At 52.5% G+C, this 10,774-nt stretch overlaps 1 pseudogene; it reads right to left on the bottom strand.

Annotated features, from left to right (window-relative positions):
• Positions 1 to 5,450: 5,450 nt before the first annotated feature.
• On the bottom strand, positions 5,451 to 7,707 carry LOC121834509 (annotated as a pseudogene).
• Positions 7,708 to 10,774: the final 3,067 nt, after the last annotated feature.

Below are 10,774 nucleotides of genomic sequence, written 5' to 3'. Positions count from 1 at the left end.
TTTGAAGGTCAACGCATTGTCGGAATAAATTACGCGGCACAGCCCTCGGCGCGACACAAATCGACGGAAGGCAAAGAGAAAGCTCCGGGTCGACAGGTCTGGAACCAACTCCAGGTGCACAGCCCGCGTGACTGCACACGTGAACAGCACCACGTAGGACTTGCATGTGAGGTCCTTGCCCTTGACGTAGAGGGGGCCCGCAAAGTCCGTGCCGACTACCTCGAAAGGGTCCGCTCGTGTTGTCCGGGCATCCGGCAGGGGTCCCGTGGGGGCACTCGCGGGGGTCGCGCTAAAGCGCTGACAGGTCACGCAGGCACGCACTACTTTCTTCACCAGCTCTCGGCCCCGCAGAATCCAATACTGGTTACGGAGCTGCACGAGGGTATCTCTGACTCCCGCGTGCAGCAGCTGTCGGTGCGCGTCGATTGCCAGCAAAGTTGAATATCGATGCTGCTTGGGCAGGACGATCGGGTTTCGTTCGTCATACGTCATGTTGACACACTGGAGGCGACTTCGAATACGAAGTACACCTTGCTGATCGATGAAAGTGGTGAAGTCTTGAAGGGGAGAACCCGGCGGGGTCTTCGTAGAGTTGGTCGCGCAGCGAAGCTCGGTAGCGAACGCCGAGCGCTGCGCCTCCTTTATCCAGTGAGTTCGCGCTGCCTCGATCTCCTCGGCTGTCAGTGGTCCCGTTCGTCTTTCAGTTGACCTGACGTTGTGGAGGAATCGAAAAATCCAAGCCGTTGTTCTGTTGATCCTTGAAGCAGAGCTGAATCGCGAGATATCGATCAACTCTGGAATGGGCGTTACTGTGACTTCAAACGCTTCTGCTCTCGATCCTCTCTCCTCGAGGGCGTCTCGAGGGAGTTCTCCGCACCTTTCCTTGGGCCATTCTGTCGCTGGCAGTGGCAACCAACTCGGCCCCGACCACCACAGTGAACTGGAGACTAACTGGAATGCGGTCAGACCTCGGGTCATGAGGTCAGCGGGATTTTCTTTTCCCGGGCAGTGGTGCCACGTCGCGCCTTCACAATTGCTCTGGATCTCTTGCACTCGATTCTTGACGAACAGCTTCCATCGGGAGGCCTCTCCCCTGATCCAGTAAAGCGTGATCATTGAATCCGTCCAGAAGTGAACGCCCTTCACCTCAAGCTCAAGGCAGGTTTGAACGTATTTGGACAGCCTTGAGGCGATCAAGCTGGCCATCAGTTCCAATCTCGCCAGTGTGACAGTCTTGAGGGGCGCAACTCGGCCTTTTGCGAGCAATAACGTCGTCGTCGTCGCTCCTGTGTCGTCGGTAGTGCGAAGGTAGACCATGGCTCCGTAGGCAGCGGTGCTGGCGTCGGCGAAGATATGCAATGATCGGTGGGTCACCTTGCCTTGCAATCCGTCGTCGCAAAACCTTGGGATCTTGACCCTTTCTAGCTCGACAAGTTCGCTGCACCACCCGGTCCACTCGTCTTGCAGGTGATCTGGTAGCACATCGTCCCAGTCCAGGTTTAGTTTCCAGATTTCCTGGAACAAGATCTTGGCTCTCACGCCGAAGGGTGCCAAGAATCCCAAAGGGTCGTAAAGGCGAGCTGTCGTTTGCAGCACGAAGCGCTTCGTATTTTCTTGGTGGCGAGCAGTCTCCATCACGTGCTCCGGCGAAAACATGAGACTGTCCTCTTTGGGTTCCCAAGTTACTCCGAGCACCTCGAGCACGTTCGCGACTTGTCCGAGTGGTTTTTGGCCTGCGCCGTCCTCCTCGAACACCTCCGCTAGTGATGCGCTATTTGAACCCCACTTGTGGAGTCTCATACCGGCCTGCCTAAACACCTCGTTCGCCTCGGCGTACAACTTCTTAGCCTCGTCTTCGTTGCTCGCTCCGGTCAACAGATCATCAACATACGCGGACTTGCTTAATTGTTCGGCCGTTGTTGGGTATGTGTTCTCCATCGCCGCGAAATGGTGCCGCAAGGTAGCCGCCAAAAGGAACGGGCTCGACGTTGCACCGAAAGTCACCCTCGTCATTCGCCAGGTCTCTACCTCTGGTACCGGTTGATTTTGGATCGGCGGTTCCTTGTACCAGAGGAACCGCAGTGCGTCACGATCCTCAGCCTTGACTCCGATCTGCAGGAAAGCCTTCTCCACATCCGCCACTAACGCTACTCGGTGCGTCCTAAACCTCAGAAGTAGGGCGACGAGATCTGGATTCATGTTCGGTCCACTCTCCAAGTTTTCGTTCAGGGATTTACAGTTTGCGCCGTGAGAGGAAGCGTCAAACACAATCCTAAGTTTGGTGGTGCTGCTGTTCTCGCGGAGAACAGCCTGGTGGGGCATGTAATACACCCTTGCTGCACCTTCGTTCTGTGTTTCTTCATCGACCCTCTCCGCCATGTCGTTGACTTGGTATTGCCGAATTGCTTCGTCATACTTCTGTAGAAGATCGGGATTTTTAGTCAACTTCTTACGTAGATTCTCCAACCTCCTTCTTGCCACCTCCATGTTGTCTGCCAGCCTTACGTCCGATTTCCATGGAAGGCTTACTTCGTATCTAACGGCGGTCTTCGTAATGTTGTCTTCGAACTCTCGTCTCACGGCGCTGTCCGAGGGATCCTCTACTGGCGGGTCGGTAACTCCCACGCTTTCTAGCTCCCAGAAATGTCGGAGAACCGATGTGGCTTCTAGATCCTGCAGCGTTGCTATTAGCACGGTCGCCTGGGAGCAACTCACGATGGTCGATTCCGAGCCTGTCCGTCCCTGGACCGCCCAACCGAATGCAGTTTCTACTGCAGTCAGGCATCCGCTCAGTCTATGAATTCTTCCTGTGATGCACCCCCAGTAGTGGTCTGATCCCAGCAGTATGTCGACGCCGCGTTGTTCCAGTCCGGTCATGTTGTCTCCCACGGGACAGCGAAGTTCCTCTAATGTTGCCACGATGGCTTCATCTGGGCTCGGAAGGTCCTGCTCACATATGGTAGGTGTCTCGAGAGCGTCGATGTCTTATCTTTTGTTGTAGAGTTGGTCTCGCAAAGTTACTTGAACCCTGCGAAACGTACGTTCAGTGCTTTTGCCCCCGAACACGCCTATTGTGAGGATCTCTGTCCCGAGCAATTTGCAGTCCAGTCGCTGAGACAGTTCTTCAGTTATGAAGGAGCGCTGACTGCCGCTGTCGAAGATAATACGGGCAAGCTTCCTTCTGTTTGTACATTCTGCCCACGCAGTAACCGTTTGTAGGAGCACTGCCGGCTTGCGGTTCCTACCACGTACATGCATAGCGACCGGTGTCGGTTCCTTCGGTTCCGTCTCATTCGATCTGGTGGACGTTTTTCCCGGCGCGTAATTCGGGTCGCACATGGTGGACGCGTGCCTGCCTTGACATTTGCCACAGCTGGGTGCTCCTCGACATAATCTTGCCGTGTGAGTGGCCTTCGTGCAGCGGAAGCACCTCCGGTCTGCTTGCAACCTACGCTTCTTCTCCACTAGCTCGATTCTTGCGTTACATTCCGGTGTTCCGTGCGCTTTTGACTTGCAAAGGAAGCACTCTAAGCCGTCCACGCTGCCGTGCAATGCCGCCGCGGTGGAACTGCGAGTCTGAGCGTTGATCGTTGACCTCTTCACAGAGCCATGCGTCAGAGAAGAAGGTCTGGGCTTACCGACGACGTCTTCCAGCTGGTGTTTTGATGTCCTTTCGCGGCTCTCCACCTCGATGCGTAGAAAGTCGAGGAGAAACCGCAGAGCCCTCAGATGTACTTGCTGTGGGGCGGATTCCAAACTGGCGTCTGTCATTGATGCCCTTGCGGCGTTGGCATTCCCGGTCTCCTCCGCCGACATCTTCCGGTTGAAATCGAGAGTGATATCTCTCGGTAGCACTCGCAAAAGAACTGTGTAGAGCATAGCTCCATACGCCTCTTCGCCCACCCCTAACGCTCTAAGGCCTCTGATGTGCGCCTGTAGAGTGTCGTATAAACGCCGTAGGGCTCGGGTGTTCCGTTGTGGTGGCACTGGCTGTATGTCCATGAGACCTTCCATGTGGTCCTGGATAAGCGTCTCTTGCTTCCCGAACCGCTGCTGCAGGAGCTCGATGGCGTCCGCGTAACACTCAGCGGTCGGCTGCAATCCACCGATGGCGGCTGCTCCATCGCCGGTCAGCGCTGATCGCAGATAGTTGAACTTTTCTGATGGCGTGAGTTCCGGATTTTGATGAATGGCGGTATCGAATTGCTGCCAGAAGGGTTGCCAGTCCTTTAGGTGCCCGTTGAATTGGATTAGTTTTAATTTTGGGAGTTTGATTTTTTATGTCACCGAGTATCCTCCGTTCCGATCTCCGCTCGATGGTCCCCTTGCTGGGTGGCTGCCCTCCACGCTCTTCATCTTTTGTTTAAGTTTGGTGAGGTACGTGACGATCTTGTCCGAATACTCGATCGCATGACTGAACTCTGCTTCTGCATCTTGTCCCGTGATCAGAGGTTCGATCGCCGCGTCCACGTCCTTCAGTTGGTCGCGGGCCAGATGAATACGCTCGATTAGAACCTCGAGGTCGTTGACGCTTGGCGTAGCTAGGAGTAGTAACGCGTCGGCCTCACCAGTCAGTCGTGTCACTTGCATCCGATGCGTCTTCCGTTTTTTCTTGAGGACGTCCATGATCGTCGATCGTTCTGGCTTGGCTTGTTGAAAAGTTGCTGTAAACCACCAGGTTCCCTTCGTTCAGTCGTTCCTCCCGGGTTTCGGCACCAATGTAGGAACCTCTGGCAGTCGTCGATGGTTACATTCAAGCAAACTTTTATTTACATTATCTACAAGCTGCAAGCGATGCGATCTGACGTGTCGTTCCCAACCGTTCCAAACACGAGCCTCGTCTCGCGCCCAGGCCACGCGCTCCCCCGGCCGCCAGCTCCTTGCCACGCGCTCCCTTTTAAGACGTCTCCGGTCGATTCTCTCCTCGTCTTCGATGTCCTCGTGCCAGTGATATGGCTTATTACGAACCACTTAAACGCTCCAACACTCCTGTCACACTTCCAGACATTGCGTGCTGCTCCTGCCGACAAAAGGTGTGCTTGTGATATTGAGTGTCTCCAGTAGTAAAGAAATAGCAGAAATTTTATAGGCCATAAGAGATTTCAAACAAGAAGTGCAACCGAAAATACGATCCCCTTGTTTAAGTGTCGACGCCTGTGTAACTGCTAGGTGAATTAAAGGCGTCACTTCACGAAATAAAACACCTACGTACAGATGTTAACAGCCTTCAAGATGTCGTGGCGAGCTAACAAATGAAAAACACTGGCTAAGGGAGTAGCTATTCAACACTCGGAAAAAAGTCCAAAACCTTGATTGGCACAGCAGAAGGACCAACGCAGAGATAAAGCGGATTTCCAAAGGAAACAGCGCCCATGCGTTTCACAACATCTTGGCTTAAAACAGTGCGACAGGACAAGAGAGAGAGAAAATCACTTTAATTAGAGCACAGATTAAGTACCCAATATATCCTCCGCCTGAAGTGCCAGGGCGAGCTGATCTTCCAGTTGCGGCGACGCCAACCATGCACTCCAGGAGGGTGGTGGGGGGTTAGGAAGAAATGAGGTGGTGTAGGCGACCGGGCAATGAAGAAGACAATGTTCTTGATTGGCATAGGGAGCTGGGCAGTTGGGACAGGAAGGGTCTGATCGATAGCGGAAGAGGTAAAGGCGAGCAGGTGTGACGAGGGTGTTTGTCTGGATTTTACGGAGAATGTGGGTCTGCGCGACACTAAGCTGTGGATGTGGTCGAGGTAGAAGTTCATGAGATATACGGATCTGTTTGTAATGTAACTTGAGTGTTTTTTTGTACTCTGCTGCCTCGTCATTGGTCGGGGGGCTTAGCCAGGGGATTGCAGGTGCCCGGCTGTGAAATTCGCGGGCGAGCTGATGTACCAGCTCATTACCTGCTATCCCTGCATGACCAGGGACCCATCGAACCGTGACCGAGGATGAGGAGAGAGAGTGTAGGGCCATTTCAAGGTCCTCTCGAAGATCGGCAGGAATTTGTCTCTGTTGCAAGGAGCGTATAGCAGCCATAGAATCAGAGTAGACCGTGTAAGCGGACGTGCGCGGCAATTGGGAGAATGATATGATGGCATGGATAATGGGGACAAGTTCTAACGTGGTGATTGACGGGGGGTCGCTGTATGGACCGCACGTGTGAAGAATAGGTAAGGAATGTTTAGGTATGTAGATTGCGTACGCAGCCGTGCCGGTGTCCAAGATGGAAGCGTCGGTATAGGCTACCGTCTGTGTCTGAAATGGTGGATTATGATGCTAGGCCTGAGCATCTCTGCGACCGTCGTCCAGGCCCGGAGCCATGCGGCGGGGCAGAAGAGCGAAACGCAGATTAGAGGGCAAAGGCGAAGCGGGTAAGTGCAAGTAAAAATCAATTGGTGAGAGTCCAGCTTGTTCTAGGATCCAGCGCCCTTGATGTGACCCCGAGAGGCGGGCTAGCTGTCGGTCACGATGGAGGTGTAGGAGTGAGGAGAGGGGAAGGAATAGGCCGGTCTCGTAGAGTCTTTGCGTTGAGGTATGGATTGGAAGGTTAAGGGAGGCCTTGTACAGAGTGCTTAATGCAGAGCTGAGTTTATTAAGTTGCTGTCGTGTGAGCGTGAAATATGGAACCGAATAAAGAATTTTACTAAGAGCCAATGCCTGAACCAATTGACTCGCTTGTTTTTCATTGAGGCCCGCACGTCTTTGCACGACTCTGCGGACAAGATGTGTTACCGAGTGGCACGTGTTTATCGCCGGAGTGATGTTAGCCTGATTTGATCGATCGTGGAGATGGATGCCGAGGACCTTGCATAAAGATACTCGCGGGATGGTCTGATGGTCTAAATAGAGAGAAATGAGATGGTTTACAGAGCGCTGATACTGGGTTTGAGACAGCAGGAGTAATTCCGATTTTTCTGGGGCCGGTTTCAGCCCTGCTTGGGTTAGGAACGCAGTTATGGTGTCTAGACCTTTCTGAAGAGTAGATTCAACTTCCCCTGGTGATCCGTGAGTGCACCAGAGGGTGAGGTCATCAGCATAAAATATGTGGGAAAGGTGGGGTATCTGCTGCAGGCAGCGAGCTAGCTGGGCCATACCCAGATTGAAAAGAATAGGGGAGAGGACAGCCCCTTGAGGTGTACCTCGTGTCAGTGAGAGTGGTTGGGACAACTCGCCCCCTATACGAAAGCATGCAGTGCGGTCCTTAAGGAAGTTTTGGATGTAGGTATACAAATTTTGTCCGCATTCTGTTTCTCGAACTGAAGCGAGTATGTGATCATGACTTATGTTGTCAAATGCTTTGCGAACGTCTACTGTGACGAGCGCATGCACCTGACAGGAAGATGGGGAGAGGAATGTGTGCTGGAGTAAAAGGAATAGGTCTTGAGTGGAAACATGGGAACGAAAGCCGATTTGGGTGTGTGGCAGGAATGCAGTGGCTTCAAGATGTTCTTGAAAACGATCGAGGACCATCCGCTCCATCGTCTTGCCCACGCAAGAGGTTAAGGAAATGGGACGGAGGTTATTAAGTGATGGGGGTTTTCCAGGTTTGGGGATCATGATAATAGTAGAAGATTTCCATTCCTTTGGGTATGTACCCTCCGACCAATGTTCATTTATGTAGGTCAGGAGCTGTTTTTTATTCGCTTCTGGAAGGTTACGGAGGAGGCAGTACGTGATGGTATCTTCTCCTGGGGCTGATTTTCGTGAGTTTTTTGCTAGGGCCAAGTCTAAGTCTGCTAGTGTGAAAGGGCTGTCTAAAGTCGGGTTTTCAGGGCCCGAGTAGGAGGGGTAGTTTGATGTCAATGCTGGAGGGATGTATAGGTTCTGTAAGGCTTGGATAAGGTCTGTGCTACCTTGTAAAGCTAAGTGTTTGTCTAGCGTGGGAGCGGGAGGTGGCTGAGGCCCTAGAAGTGAACGGAGGAGATGCCATGCGGTCTTTTGGTGGAGGGTACCGTTTATCTGATCACATACTCTGTTCCAGTTCGAGATGTCGAGAGTGCTGCAGTGTGTAGTAATGTCTGCATCTAGGTGTTGTAAACGTTCTCGGAGTTGTTGATTGTGGGGTTGCTGGCTAATGCATCTTAAGATACGCTTACGACGTCTCCAGAGGCGCACTAGATGCGGGTCTGGCCGTATCGCCGGGGCTGTGGTGTTTTCTATTTTTGTGGCTTGTGTTCGGGCTTGTTTGATGGCGCATATCCAGGTCTTGTAAGAGCCTGATTGCTGCCCGGGTGAAACAAGGATGCTGCGAAATTTATCCCAGTTTGTATTTTTGACTGATATTTTCCGTGAGCGGCTAGAGATGCTGAGTGATATTGAGAGAATGAAGTGGTCACTTAGAAGTCTCTCTTGAGTATGAACCCAGACACTCGAGTTTCTGCCGTGGTATAGTGAGAGATCTGGGGTGGTACAGTGTTGCTGGCGTGTGCCTTGTCGGGTTGGCATGTCGGGAGTATTTAAGACAGTGAACTGGCGCTGTGAAATGCACGATTGCAGAAGTCGCCCTGGGCGAAGTGTGGATAGGTAACCCCAGCTGACATTTGGGGCATTAAAATCACCGCCCAGGAGTACCTCGTAATTAGGTGTCAACTAGTGCCACTAAATAAGCTACGCTTCAGAGTAACGACACTTGGCCATATTGTGGCTTAAAATCATGGTTGCCAGTTATCTGAAGTTTTATCTGAAATCACAGGAAATGCTTTTCCGTCCTCCAAAAATGTTTAAACAGACCGCGGCAGAGAAAAGCAATATTACATGAGCTTCCTAACACCGAATCGAATGCTGAGGAAGTCGCGCTTTTGAACCATGACGATCTGCAGTTGCGTCTGCTCTGCACAAGCCCCAATATGGCGGCGCCCACAACAATGTCGGGGAACAGAGTGCCGGTACTCTTAGCGCAGCTCATATAGTGGCTCTAGTGTCAACTCTGCAGCAAAGTCGAAAAGTGATTTGAATAGGCGGTGCTCTGTGGGGGGATTATATAGGTTGAGGAAGCATATAGGTCTGTGTTTAGGGAAGGGATAGTAAGCACATGCCACTACATTTTGTCTGAGAGATGTAGGGATGATCAGTGGTTCATACTGGATATCCCGTCTTATGAATGTGGAAACTAAAGGGGCCTCGTTTGGATGGCCATGCAAAGCTCGGTATCCTGGTATGTAAACTGCATAGCGTGTCTCCTGGAGTAGTAGAATATGGGGAAGAGAATCTAGGGTAAGGAGCCATTGATGAAGGGGAGTGCGGTTTGTTTTGATGTTCCGGCAGTTCCACTGGATGACTTGGAACTGGGAATTTGCTACCATTATGAGGTCGTGACTGCGGAGGGGGCAGGAGGGTGTGCCCTTTGAAGGGAACAGGGGTGTTCACTGGCATAGCCTCCTCTATACGGAGAAAGCCTGGCACATCGACGACGGAGCCATGGAGCGCGCGGCCGCAGGAAAAAGGAGAGGAGGAGCGCGCCGAACGGTGACCAATATGGTAGCGCAGAGCAGAAAGAGCAGACCTAGACAGCGAGGGCTTGGGTCATGAGCGGCCGCTCCCCGAACCACGCTTGTTTTTGTGTTTTCGTCACCGTCGTTTTCGTGCTCCGGGAGAAACGGGCGCGGCGATTCGAAAGGGCGCAGGGAGAAACGGGAAAGGGTGGACGTTGAGTTTCTCCTCTCCACGATAGCGACAAGAAAAGAGAAAGAGAAAAAAAAAAGATTGTTTCTGCGTTTGGCCGCTCGCTCTTTTGTGGCGCTAGCGGACAAGGTTCTCTCCGCCCCCGTTTCTCCGCCGCTCCTTTCCCATTTACGGCGGCCGTCTTTTCACGCGACGCGCCAGGCTTTCTCCGTATAGAGGAGGCTATGTCACTGGATTCAGGAGAAAGGGGTCTTTTAAGAGATTGGGATGTTGCTTCCATGGGTATGGGTGATGCAGAGAGCATACCGACAGCTTTTTCGAGGGATGCTACCGCCTTTGTTAGTTCTTCAATGCGGGATACGAGAGGGTTTACTGTGCCTAATATGTTGGACACTAGTGTTTCGATGTTGGCTATACGTTCTGTGAGTTGGGCGATTTGTTCTTCACATGGGGTTAGTCGTTCTTTTAACATTATGAGTTCATGCTCCATGTGTCGTTGGTAGTTAGGAGAATCATAGACGGGGGGAGTAAGCGAAGTGAGTGCAGGTGAACGCTTGCAGGGAGAGGGAGTAAGTGATGGAGCAGGAGCACCTATCGATGGCGGTGATGGTGCTGGTTCTGTGAGGTTTGCTCGTGTGGTCTTCGGTTCTTGGGAGACTATGTCAGACTTTGGTTGAGATGTTGTTAGGTCGGCAGGGTGCAGAAGTGACCGTTGTTGTGGTAAGTCTTCAGTCTGGGATGACGGTGAACGTGGAGTCGTTGAGAAGCCCGCAGAGGCGTGCCCCCAGGTGGCCGTTGCAGGTAACATTCCCTTACGGGTTTGCGATTCTGTCGGTTTTTGCGCGTTGCGGAGTGATGCTTTCAGTTGCGCTTGTGCCTCTAGATGGTACTTGTTTAAGGATGGTGGTTGGTATGAGTTTGAGGAACTCAGCTCCGTCTTGTGTTGAGCCGCCGATTGCTTTTTGTTCGCAGTCTGCACGGGGTAAGCTGGGGGCTTTTGCATATTACGTGGAAGGGTTTTTCGGAGATGCACACGATGTTCGTATGCCGCTTTCATGCTGGCTTGATCTTTTTTGCGCTGGACCGGGCAAGTCGAGTCGAAGGAAGAGTGTTCACCCCCGCAGTGGTAGCACCGAGGGGAGCAAGCGTGAGAG

Source organism: Ixodes scapularis, unplaced genomic scaffold (genome assembly GCF_016920785.2).
Source record: "Ixodes scapularis isolate PalLabHiFi unplaced genomic scaffold, ASM1692078v2 ptg001274l_1___fragment_1__unscaffolded, whole genome shotgun sequence".
Classification (NCBI taxonomy): Eukaryota; Metazoa; Arthropoda; class Arachnida; order Ixodida; family Ixodidae; genus Ixodes; species Ixodes scapularis.
This window is presented reverse-complemented; position numbering and strand designations above follow the sequence as displayed.